This window comes from Bombus vancouverensis, chromosome 4, assembly GCF_051014615.1.
Source record: "Bombus vancouverensis nearcticus chromosome 4, iyBomVanc1_principal, whole genome shotgun sequence".
NCBI lineage: Eukaryota > Metazoa > Arthropoda > Insecta > Hymenoptera > Apidae > Bombus > Bombus vancouverensis.
The window spans coordinates 15,249,149-15,262,669 of record NC_134914.1 but is presented as its reverse complement, the minus strand read 5'-3'; the positions used below and the strand labels follow the sequence as shown (position 1 = coordinate 15,262,669).

At 41.9% G+C, this 13,521-nt stretch overlaps 1 protein-coding gene across 2 annotated transcripts in view; it reads left to right on the top strand.

Moving 5' to 3' along the window:
- zfh2 (Zn finger homeodomain 2) overlaps nucleotides 1-13,521 on the top strand; it is a 389,827-nt gene that overhangs the window by 161,227 nt on the left and 215,079 nt on the right. For both annotated transcript variants that reach the window (XM_033350922.2, XM_076617743.1), the window contains exon 5: nucleotides 10,365-10,453. The gene's annotated coding sequence lies outside the window, so the exon portion shown is untranslated. The remainder of the gene's footprint in view (nucleotides 1-10,364; nucleotides 10,454-13,521) is intronic.

The window sequence follows — 13,521 nt, the reverse complement described above, 5'->3', positions numbered from 1 at the left end:
GTTCCCGATCATTTTTCTTGGAGGGTTGTCCGCTGGCGCGTCCCGCCGCGCCGGTTCCCGCGCGGCGTCTCATTTAACCGTATAAATCACGTCGCGCTTAAAACTAAGCCCGCGAGGAGCGCCGTTTTCGAGCCGTGGCTAATCGACCTGCCACCCCCGACCCTCCTCGAAAAGTCTCTACGACAGAACCAAAAAGATGGCAGAAAGAGGAACAGACAGGCAGCCGGAGGCAGCGACACGAACGGTCGCGCGAAATTATTCGAATCGCGCATACCGACGCCGCTCGATCCTCGATCACGGTCAAGATTTCGTGGGGTCACGTTAGAATGCACGCGGCCACGAGTCGAACCGAGACAGCAGAGCGACCAACGAAGCTGTGTGGCGAGGCCGTGCGCGCGCGGTTGGTTTAAGCGCAATTAATCTTCGTTAAGTAAGCAAGCAAGCGAGCGAGCGAGCGAGCAAGCAACCAGGGCCTTTCTACTTACTTACTCGTATCGCGCGCGGACGCCTCGCGTATATACACACTTTCCACCGACGTTCAACACGCTACTATCCGTCCATGGCGGTCGTCTTCCTCGTGCATCACACACGATCACTATGCCGCTATATACACATACTGTTTATAGGTACGCGTATACATACATACATATATATATATATATAGAGAGAGAGAGAGAGAGAGAGAGAAAGAGAGAACACGTGAGCAATCGTGAGGCAAAAGTCGCGAGCAGTCAGTCCCCGGTATCCGTTCCTGTTTCGAAGACCGACCGACCAAGTGCTTCCCCTCTCCGACGCGACGTCTCATAACTCGTCCGCTCTCTGTTGCTCTTCCTCTCGACGGTTTATATACGGTTAGTTATGCCCACGGTACCTCCGCTCGTGTGTATACGCACACGTAGCCTCGGGCTCTGATTAAATCTGAGTAATTAAGGGAGTTAACCTCGACTTAACTTGACTTAACGCAGTCACGCCCGCTTGCCCACCCCTCGCGTTTACACCGTTTACACGCCGCTTTACATTGTTCGAGGAAACGGGTGTCTTCGCGCGCTACGTCTACTCCACTCTCGTCTCTTTACTTTACTCTTTACGCTCGGTCTCGTCTGTTCGCGAGCTCACGCGGGCCGAGGCACACGCACGAGCCGCTCCTCGGTTAATTGCTATGCCCCGCTAATTACACAGCTCTGTGCCCGCGAGGGGAACCGGTGCGTGCATCGACGATCGTTTCCGATGCAAATGAAACGCGTGGGCCTCCGTGTTGTTCCTCTCGTCCTCTCTATTCGATAGACGTATGTCTTCCTTTTTCTTCTCCTAGTCTTTCTTTTTTCGTGTCTCCTCTAATCGCGTCGGAGCGAACGAAGGCGACGACCGATTCACTTTGTCCGCCGGCGAAATTGCGATTGGGCGTTGGTTAATTAAGGATCTACGCGACACGATCGGCGCCGACCAGGAAGCGGACCCCACGCGAGTATTCTAGTCGGGAATACACGTGCGCTCGCGAACGAGTCTCGTCGTTGATCGTTTAAACTGTTCTTTTACGTGTGTACCGGTTTAACGTGGTATAGATATGTCGGCTGATTTCGTAGAAAGATAGGTTGTTACGCGAGAGGATGCGAGCGTTTTAGTCGCAGTCGATTTGATTCACCGACCAAGGCTTAGACTTCGTTTCCACGAATGTGGATCTAGAATATTTCCTCGATCATGGTCGCCTCTTCGCGTAAATGTAGCGCCAGGTTGATAGGAGGATCTGCGGTTCGATGACTACGAAAATCTGATTAATTTACAAACCCTAAGACTGATGCGGATCGTTTTTTGTCGATAATGATGGATTGCGTAGAAATGAAAATATGAAATTAATAATATCAAGTCGCGAATAATTTTTAAATGCAACTCGCAAGTTAGATATAAACTAAACGGATGTTAAAAGACGTTAAGCGATAGCTCGTTCATGCTAAAAGTAGAATAGATATTTAGGTATCGGACATTACGAATAGATAAAAAATGAATGTAAATTATTTCGTATAAAAATTAGAAAGATGACAGTACGATATAAATAGAATTATAGAATTTACGTAGTATAAAATTCCGAGATTCGTTCTTCATTAGCGAGACATTCGGTATAGTCTTATAAATAAATGATCTTGTGATAATGCTTTGACGAAAAAGCATAACTACGTTGTTCGCTTCGATGCCAAAAGTAAGTAAATCCTTGTCGAGATGTTGTACACGATGCTTCTTGTTAACATACGTAAGATTTATAAACACTAAAATGAAGCAATCGTAGTAAATGCGTATAGTAAATGCAATAGTAATTTCGCGATAAATATGTCTTAATAGAATCATGGCGAGAATTTCAGAACGAGAACGAACGTCAATCAAGAATCTATAAATACCAACCAACCATCACGTGTTCGAAACTGTTATCTGCACCCTAGAAATTAAAGTCGAGTCGTCTGTGAACATTACTTCATTTATGCTATTTCGAAATATAATTCACTGAATAGAACAGTCGCCAAAAATGTACAGTAGAATCTTATTTCTTGTTAATTAACCCTCTCGCTTCCGCCTACGCATTTAGAAACATTAAGTAGAACGATACTCTTGCCAGACGTTAATCATAGTTTTATAGCTCAATTTTTTCCCCTCCCGAGCAATTTTTACACGTTACCAAATGTCAGAATTGTTATACGAAGCATTTATTCGCCAAATATTAGGCAAAAAAATTGCAAATAAACGTTCGTGGCCATTAAATAATCTGTCAAATTATTATTGCAAAAATTAAGCATCAATTACGCAACGTGCTTTATGACGATAGAACGTTGGACGAATTTTCCTAGGAAACAGATTTCTTCCAGCGGAGAAGTACAATATATGGAATAAGTTTGAATTTCTTAGAACGAATAGTACCAACAATAAACTTTACTAACGAAACTTTCGAGTTTAATAATCAATATAACAGAGCCTCGGAAGAAACGTACGAAAGTTTCTAATTTCTTCAGAATTAATATTTGCTGCTTAATTGCTCTCAACACGACATTTTAACATTCTATGTTACCTTAAAGTTAATCCAAAAATATCCCGAACTTTACAAGAATCTACCTCTAAACCATCCTGCGTTCTCGTCAACGATACTTCAGCTCCGAACAATTTTTTCCTAACGCATCTTTCCCCCATTCTCTGATTTTTCCACAACTCCAAACACGCGATACGACAGGAGACGGCGGACGTCTCCAGTCACGTTGTTGCAGAAACGTCGCGACGCATGGGTTCCGCTTGCATTCGAGCGTAAGAGGAGAGGTGCCTCGCCTAATTAGCCCGCTCGTGTATTTCCGTCGCGTGACGTCACGTGAGCTCGTTTGCCTGGCCCGCGGCCAGCTTTTCCGCCGAACTATAAACCATATTCACACCCACGCAACACAATTAGCCCGCGGCCAGTCGGGGAATTATAATACCCGCGAGTCAACCGTCACGACGCGGAGGAAACAACCTTTTGGTTCGAGCTAAAGGGTGCATGCTGTGGGGTGGGACGCACCAGTTCAGTGAACATCGCGATGAACGACGTCCCAAGACTTCAGTTTGTAATCTCACCTACGAATTTCGCGTCTCTCTGCCTCTCTTCCACGTATTTCCTGCGGACGCAAATACGAGAACGTTTGGCGAGGCAACGACGACGTCTCAGACGAGGATTTGCTCGGCTTGTCGCGATGCTGCGAATTGCTGCCTCGGGAGAACGATTTTGGGCGGAGAGGTTGATTCTTGTTGTGGCAGATTGGTTACATTTTTGGTTTGAAGCGTTGGAAAATGAAAATATGGACGATAACGTTGAACGTTGCGTTCCACCGTTGTTGTAGCTTTCGTACGAATAGAAGAAATTCTTTCCTGGAACAGGCGAGATTTTGGATAGTTGGCAATTGACAATTTCTTAGTATGATTTTTATTTTAATAAAACGACGCAGTATTAAGTTTTATAGTTTTTAATAAGATTAATAAAATAGTAAAATTAACTAGTATTTCTGAAGGACGAGTATCGGTTGAAGATATTGTATCTTGTACCTTTCTATTTTTTTTATTCACAGAATTCTAAAGAAGTATTATTTATTAATGGTTATTCATTGATTTACTCACTAGTTTACATAGTATCTTGTTGCATTAAAAAAATCTCTGTAAAAAGATCTGTTTCTTGATGGAATGTCTATGGAGACCCAAAGTATAAATTGCATATAAACGCTCGGTGTGGATATTTCCAGACAGGAATTAAATTTGGTTCCGTCGTGAGAAGACGAATCTGCACGAAGCCAGGATTTCCTGTACTTTTTACTTAAGAGATAAGCTTCGTGTTTTAAGAGCGTTGTGGTGGAACGGTGTCGTAAAACCATGGAGGGGATGCCCGTAGGTTGTCAAGGGGAAACAACCCCTCGAATCGGTCCTCGAGTCGTGGCTGCTAGTAGATCGTGATGCCACAAGAGAAGACTCGAATTTTAAAGTAGCTAAGCCGAGACTAGAATTGCCTCTGGTCTATTCTTCTCGCGGTTACGCCGTTATTTCTTTATGCAAATACTTCTTCTTATCTGAGTAAAATGCGTAAGAAAACAATTTATCTTTGTCTAATAATAATTGCGATTATTTGTAATTACGATTTACCATGGTAATTTGGTAGCAAACTTCACAGGATATTTAGATCAAAATTCGAAATAGTATTAAAATTGTCCCGATTTTAGGTACGCGATATTTATCGCAGATGCCAATTTTAGTTATTCTTTGCACCAAGAAAATTCTACTTTTTCGACAATTCTATTTTGTTTAAAATTTTATTTAAAGGCAAAATGTTACACGCTTAGTTAAACAAAGCAATGATGGTAGTATCTGTATATAATAACTACAATAATATTTGATAGTTCGATACCAAAATTAAGAAACTTTCATCAGATATAACTGGCTAATACTTGATCTTTGCAATGGCTCAATCTTTCAACACCAACAAAACAGTTCAATTCGCAATAAAGACTGAGGAAGCCGCGTTCGTTGCTAGGAATCGCAAAACACCGAAATCGAACGAAATTAACGCGAACCGTTGAACCCGAAGATCCCAGAAACGAAGGAAAACTCGCTCGCGAGAACGATCCGATCTTCCGCTCGGCTGTGCCCACTCGCGAGAGCTTCGCAAACGAAATCTACAACGGGCGAGGATCGCGGAAGCGTGAATTCGGCTGATCAAACGTCGCGACTATCGAAAAATGCCGTCCGCAAAGGGAAAAGAAGTTCCTCCGATAAGGATTGGAACGAGGCTCGACGCGACGAAGGGTAGAAGAAGAGCTATACGGGGGGAGGTAAGGTTGGAGGAGGTCGGGGAATAAGAAGAGAGAAAAAAATAACTGAAGAAGCAGAGAGAAAGAGACACATAGAAAGACAGTAACGCGAAGGGTAATGGGGGTGGTCGAGGGTGGTGGTGAGAGGTAAGCGCAGGAGGGTACCCCGAAAGTCCTTTCTCGCTAAAAAGGAGGACCCCGGTAGGGGGTGGTCGGGGAGAAGAAGGAAAGAGGAGCTGGCTGAGACTCGGTAGAGAAGAGGATGGGAGTCGGTTGGGGGCGGAAGTAAGTATTGATTCAGATTCAGCTAGTTAGCTATGCTCGAAGCAAGCACATCCCCTCCCGGTGGCTTGTTCGGCCACCTTTTTCTCCGGCAGGCACGATCGTCTTTTGCTTCTCTCTCTGTCTGCCGCGGCACGGTTGCGGGGGTGGACGGTTAGCGGCGGCGGCTGAGAAGACGACGCGGAAGCGCCGCAGAGGGTGGAACACGGGGGTGGAGCGAAGGGAGCCGAAGGATGCAGAAAAGAAGGCGTATGTAGAATGGGAAAGCGTGCAGGATCCGCGCGCGCGGAGGTGTAAGATGTAGGAGGTGACAAGCATCTCCTTCGATCTTTCTTTCCCTTTACTCTCTCTCCTCCCTCTCCCCTGCAGCCCCCCCCCCTCGGCTGCCCTCCTTCGTCTATCTTTTCGACTCAACCCCCTCTGGTCCCTTGTTATCCCGCCGTTTCCTTCGCTCCCTCTCTGTCCTCTTCTAGTTATCTGTCTATCGTTGCAGCTCCCTTTTATATTCCCATGACGACAGCCCAGATGCACTCGGCAGCCATACGAGAGGTGTATGTTAAAACTTCAGTCGATATTTCTGTTGCGCGATGGAACCGGGAATGGGAACGACCGCGTTTCCGCGACGCGTCAACAGGCTGGCTTTCCAGAAAATTTTGAAGCTGTTGAAACCAAGGGTACTCTGTTGCGTTCTTGGGATTCGGTGTACATGTCTGGATGTTGTTACGTTCACGCAGCGACGATGCGTTAGATAATTGATCTCTCGATGATAAATAAGGAAATAAATAAACGGCTTTAACAATTTGCAGGGTCTGTCGGGAATTGGTAACTTCTAAAATATTCGTTATATCGGTATACCTGAATTTGGATAGTACTTTTCAAAAAATCAAGTAAACAAAATTACTATAGAAACAATCGCAATTTATGTATATACTATGAATGTGAACCATCCAGAAGATTCATCGATCAGTTTCAAAATTAAAAAGTAAAAGAATCTGATAATGCTATAATCGCTAATTCTTGAAATTTTAGCATTAATCCTTAAAATTTGTCTACGCTATCATTTATACCGTCTTTTTGCAATAAAGAAACTTAGGGGAGTAAGTTATTCGTTTTCCGAGAATTGAACATTAATCGTGTACCTGAGTGAGAAAATTATGAAACTCACAAAACGTAGAAGTTAATCATTACCTTCTGGAAGGCTCATATATCGAGGAATCTGTCAGCTACCGTGAAAGCAAGTCGAAGCTGCAAGAATGTCAAAGAACCGAGTAATCCTTGCTCACACGTGGTTCGCTTATCACATTCTGTAAAATGTAAATTTCCCGAGACATCATTTTAATATACATCACGTACGTATGTACATATACATGCGCACGTTCCTTATACATGTAAATAAATACGTTAGAACGTAAAGAACTACACGAAGTATATGATAAATGAGTTACATCCTCGAGCAAATATAATTTGCGATGTCATGTCTCGCGTTAGATACCATCTCTGATGAATATCCGACGACGAAGACGTTTGAGAATAAAATAGAACAGCGGAAACAGAATCGGGCATATGAATTAGCGCCTTCGTCTTTCCCGATTCGATTCTGCCTTGCGTTTTGTGGCAGCCAGCTTTACGGGCGTCCCCATCTCGCGGATTTTTCTGCAACCAGGGCGTCGCGACGCCTTAGCGGCTAATAAGAGACGCTGTCCGAACCGGGAGGCGTCCACTCGCGTTGCAGCGCTCGTTGCAGACGCGTCCTTCCCGGAGAATTCTCCTCGCTTCGACGAACAAACATCCCGATGCTTTCAGGGAAGCCATAGATTGTTTCTGAAATATTAAAATTTCTAAAGATATTACATAGCGGAAGATATAATAGAAATTCTGTATATAATATCGTTTAGAACTTAATATAGGATGTATGCTCGACAGAATATCGATCCATTTGCCTTGAGAAAATAATTGTTTGATTAAAAACGATATCTTTTTTTAATTAATGATTCGATGCGAGGGATGATCGTTTTATGAAAATGTGACAAAATATACAACTTTTTTTATCAATAAATACCATAGAGATCTGTTATCTTTAACTATATCTATTTTGCTTAATCTTCCAAGCATTGAAACAATTTCGCATCTGTTTGCATTGCGTACGTATTTTCAAAGTTTCTCAGAATTTGATATTGCTTTTTGCAAATTCCAAAACTATGTGTTAGAGAGATAACATATTATATGTTACAACCAACCCAAGTAGTATACCTAAGTAGTGTACCTAAATAACAGTGCAAACGATCACATATTATTTATCTAACAATTATTGCTCCAATCACAGAAGATACTATCTACAGCGTTTCTCGCTGTGATATTTCCTTCGAACCAAATTCTGTCATCTTAATTACAGAATATCCATCTTTTCTTTAGTCGGTCAAAATTAAGAAATATTTCTAAATTAAGAAATTAAAAAATGAAGGAGTTCTTTTAAATTCTTCATAAATCCTTCCCTGTTTCGCGAGTTCCTTGCAAAACGAGGACGTGGAGCGAAATCGCGAGGACTATTTCGTTGGACGCGCGCTTCGAGCGACAAAACGCCCCGTTTCTATGCACAATCGTATTTATATTTCTTAGGCCGAGCTCGACCGCGCAAGATTTATCTCTGGCCAAGAAAAGGACGTTGATTTAAGATCACGGACTGTATTATAAAACGGCGCATGCTTTCTACCTTTACTGGCCCCCTTTTTTCTCCCCCTTCTATCTCTCTCCCTTCGTTTCGTGCATTAATTGATCCATGGTGATTTATAAACACGACCAGATAATTACGATCGAACGTAGCCGCCGCGGAATTTTATCGTAACCGTCGCGTTGTTTCAAAGGATCTATCTATCGTTTGTCGCCGTGAAGAATCTTTGTTAACGATTTTTCAAACCAACAAGAACTGCTTTCACAACGTCAATCGCTTGCGTGATTTAGGCTGGTGAAGTTGTGCTCGCTCTTTTAAATCTGAACATTCCTTTTACCGTAAACCATCGGTTCGATTAAATTTGATTGTAGTCGATGAAAAGGATCGACAATGATTTTATTTTATCCTGTCAGTTGCGAAAATGAACTGTTCTTGCTCTTAAAGTAATTAGGAGGAATAGTTCAAAAGAATCGTATTTGAAGAATACAAGAAAGAAATATATCGCGTTTTCCAATTTTTGTACGTGAAACAATCTTAAAATTCAACGCGTTGCCAATCAATTCTGTATTATCGATGCTACCTTCGCGTATGAGCTTCATTTTAAAAAATCCCACCTCTTTGCATCAAATTTCCAATTGCCAAGAATTTCCAACTCGGAACAAGATTGAAATATTAATTTGATACAAAAATATTATGAATTCTCATGCAACATACGGTATCCTACAACATCTATAGACTTCGTAATATCCAGATTCTCTTGATATCAACAGTTTCATAGATCCGAATGTAAGATCTCTCCATATTTCTGCTACGATACTTCCACACAGACGCTAAATCATAAAATTCTCATCTTCTACAACGCACGTTTTCTCGACCGAAGACCTTGGCTCGCAGTAACAGTCACCGCGCGATCTCACCCCCTGATCACTGTCGTGTTGAAGAATTTCGCAAAACTCGACTTGCAAATTCGCTTCGAAGCAGCAGCCAGCGGCGCATCGACCTCGTTCGATCGCGTCAATCTATCAAGACATTAGCCGGCGATTATTTTGTCCGATTACGTAGTCGGTCATTTATTCGCTGTCCACCGCTAATGGAAAACTATTCCGCCCCGCTTATTAACGATCGGAATGTCGTTAACAATAAGAAAAATTATCATCCACGGCAACGTGTTCTCCACGTATATACATGTATATGTAATGTACATAAGTGCATTAGTATATAGGCATTCAGACGCTCGACGGAATTGATATCGGTGCGAAATCATTACTGGCGCGCGCTGCATTGGCTGCAATTTGCGTAACGATAACAATCAGCTTTAAGTGGAACAATAGGCTGCCGTGACGGTAATTAGTGCCGCGTACTGTCTGGCGTGATGACAATTGCGCCAGCAGCGATGGTAAATAGTAACATTAATAACACTGGCCGATAGCGCGCAACCAACACCAGCGCTCACACAGCATCGCGTAGCTGTCGCGCGAACATAATGGACCGTTATTATTCTCTTCCGTTAAATATTTAAATTGAACGGGACGGCCGGTTGGATTCGATCGCGATCGTCAAGTGATTTTCAAAACGATCCCTCGCCGTTGTGTAATCGACGTTACCGTTCGGCGAACCGTGCTCCTCGCGTTTATCATCCCCTTCGACGCGACGTTGAAACGCGATGGCTCATGCCTATCCTGACTGTTGAACGATAAAATAAAAATTCCAAGCGGTTAGATACTTTTTAGTTGATTTTTCGTTGGATAGATTGGTATTGGAAGTAACAATTTGCTTTTGGAGTAAAGTTTCACGGTGTAGAGTCGTATAAGAAATTATTTATAATTTGGAATTACATATTTATCCGACATGGCTAAAAATTATAAAAGTTTATTGTACGTGATACTATGATTATCGATCAGAGATAGAAAGGAACGAAGAGTAACGCAATTGCAATTCTAGAAGTCAAAATGATTGTTCAACTAAGTTATTATAAAAGAAAAAAAAGTGCGGTAGACGTTGGTAGGTATCTAATGTAATGGAAATCTGGCGTAGCTTAATGCAAATACAAAGAAAGTACACTTTAAAATCTTATGGATGTTGGAATCGAATTTAAATCGATGTTGTTTCAGTTTCAGGTCATGCAAGCGAAAACGGCCCACTTCAATACCAAATTTAAAGTTTCTACTTTCCGTTAAACCAGCAACGCTACTGACCAAAGGTATTGTTCCATTTATCTACTTTCATCTAACCATAATTTAAAAACATTTAGTACTACCTATAGTATTAGTAACTTTAATTAGGTTGTGGTTAGTTAATTAGAGAAACTAGTTCCTTGAATTCTACCGCGCGCAATCATGGAAACGAAGAAACCATAAGATCCTAAATTTATTCTAAAATTGTGAACAAGTAAATGGAAAAGCTTTTAAACAATCTTCCAACGAAGCTATATTATCCCATCGCTAAATCAACGACATTTTTCATTAAGAAACGTGTCTTTGAAAGGGTAGAGAGAATCCGTGACGGAAATCTGAAAAAATTATAAAGAACACCATGCAAATTTGTCTACAAGAATTTCGCCAAAATCACATACTCGACGACTTCCACTTAAAATCTCGTTTCGTATTTCGCGTCACAAGATACAAACAACCTATCGTTTCTATATCACATTGGAAATAGAAAGATTTTCACCTCGAGAAAATTCAGAGCAACACGTCGCGTCGTCTCGACGCGAAACGCCCGCGAGATCGTTCCGGGACGTCGATCGTGGACAAACGAGAAACACCAGAAAGAAAGAAGAACAAAAAGAAAAAGAGAGAAAGAATATCCTGGAAAATTTTTCTCGCGTACCACGCGACGTAAGCCGGCCAGCCCGTGGACGGGCATTGAATATAGGGACAGAGACGAAACGTTCTCAAGGCGGCCCGACGACGCACGGTCGACCTTTATTGGAATATTTATGGCGGCTGGCTGTACGAGACGAATTTTTATCGATCCGTTCTGTTGCCGCACCGTCGATGCTAGGTTCGACTCTCTCGATCTCTCGGCCGACGGAAATCGCGATATTTATTCATAAGCCTCGGTCAGAAGGCGCGCGCGGATCGCGCGCATAATAAAACCCGCGTATTGCTCGGCCGGCTGTCACTGCTTCTACCCATCGCGTTCACGTTGATTTGAAGAACGTCCGACGTCTTGCTCTGGTTCCTCGTCCCTTTTTCGCGTTTACCATCCGTTCTTCTTTATCTTTTTCCCATTTCGTCTGTTGCGGTTAACACAACTTAGGCATAGTCGTATGCCTCCAGTCTTCATCAAGTATTCTTTAGTTTTCCTTTGTTTCTTTTCGTTTTGTCTTTTTTGGCTACGATAACTGGAATTGTTTATTACGCATGATAAGATTAGATTATTTTGTGATATTGTATTGAAGGGTTGATGTAATGGCAGCTGTGGAGGCTCGATCGTAATCGGAAGAAACGTTGTGTGAAAGAATGAATATTTCAACGAAAAAACCGATTGAACCGGTGTATTATGGGCTGAGAATATTTCTTCGTGTGACTTGAATGGTTCGTTGCTTTAATATAGATAGGAAATTGAATTTTTGTTTGTCGCGTTTGGACTGCGTTGAACAAGAAAGTACTATACGCATGTGTTGTGCCACGTCAAAGCTATGAAACTTCTGCGTACAATCTTTCAATCGTATTCAACATATAATTCAGAGGTTATTCACATTTTTAATAATACCGACACATAGGTACTCGCAGGACCACTCTAATTATATATTATTCCAAATCTCTTTTTTTGATGTGTATCTCGAATGAACAAATAATTGAAAGCCAAATAAATGGAACAGAATGACTCACGCATTCTGAATATTAACAAAAGGGCAAAGTGAAAATTGTTACAATTGTCACAAACATTAACGGACATTTGCGTAGTTTTTATTACATTTCCTGTTCCCCTTGTCGTTTACCAATTACAACACACGCACATGCAATATCTATCTATATCATAAAATCAATATAATATTCTGCGTCGATATTTTCAAGAAAACAATGTCGTTTCATTTCAGTAAAATTTAAATACCGTAAATAATTAAAACACCCACACGTTAGGAATTTTTTTCTAGTATTCTAGTTATCTAGTTATAGTAAATCTAGTATTTAGTAATTTCTTCCCTAATCTAGTAATTTCTATCTCTAATCTAGTAATTTCTTCTTAAAACGACGCGCGGTAATTTGAACCACCTACCACAAAATAGGTTTTCGTTGTACGCTACCAATATGTTTTCCGGTGGCTTTGCCTCTCTCTTTCGCCGCTCCTTCGTTTCTTCCGCTCCTGGTTCGGAACCCACGGAGAACCGCCTACAAACTTATTACTCTGGCTCTCTCCGACGCTAGGTGTTATTAAAAATTAGGGAGTGGATTCTAGACACCGGTTGCAAGTCACCGGGGCTGAGTGACTGAGAGACGCGGCCCTGTAATTAAAAAATTACAGAGACGGCTGAGCCACCGGTTTGTTAGTTTTAACACGGCCCAAGGGAAGATGAGTGTGCGTTCCAGGGTGAAACGTGAGTTCCTTCGTTCATTCATGGCGCCACCAAATTAAGGAGTATTACGATCTTTCGTTTTATCTTTGCCATACCTGCTTTCCTTTCGTTTGTCGTCCATTAAGAAACTATTACTTATTTCCGCTTCTCTCGATAGTGTCTTTTTTTCTATTCTTTTAGCCGCATTTCACATGGCTTTGAAGTTCAGGTATAATAACTTTACGAAAGATTCAGTAGTTTTCTATATTGGTTGAATTTCAAGATTCCCTCGAAGTTCTTCATTCTGTTACGTAATACAGAATTTGTAACATTTGCCAATTCGTTTTCTGAAGATCTACCTTTTTTGATAATAATTATTTTCGTATTCAGAAACGTTGAGTTTAGTAAAAAATTAAAGAACTTAATTCCTTCCTTTATCATGTAGCGACACTCGACAATAAATACTACCGCTCGACACGAAGTACGGCCTGACGGCAGTAGCGCAGTGGTTAGCGCCTTAGGTTACGAACCTAAGGACCCGGGTTCTCGAATCCCAGCGCGATCCCGTAGTTTTCCGATTTTTCTTCTACGATTTTTAAATGAGAAGAAAATACAGCAGTACCCCAGCAGCGACATCTACACCCGCAACAGTACCACCCATCCCTATCTCAGCCAGCGGAACACCACCAAGCGGAGTTTCACTATCACTTACGCTACCACACTCAATCAGAATTTCATCTAATCGCTAAAGTGCACCGTTCGATCAT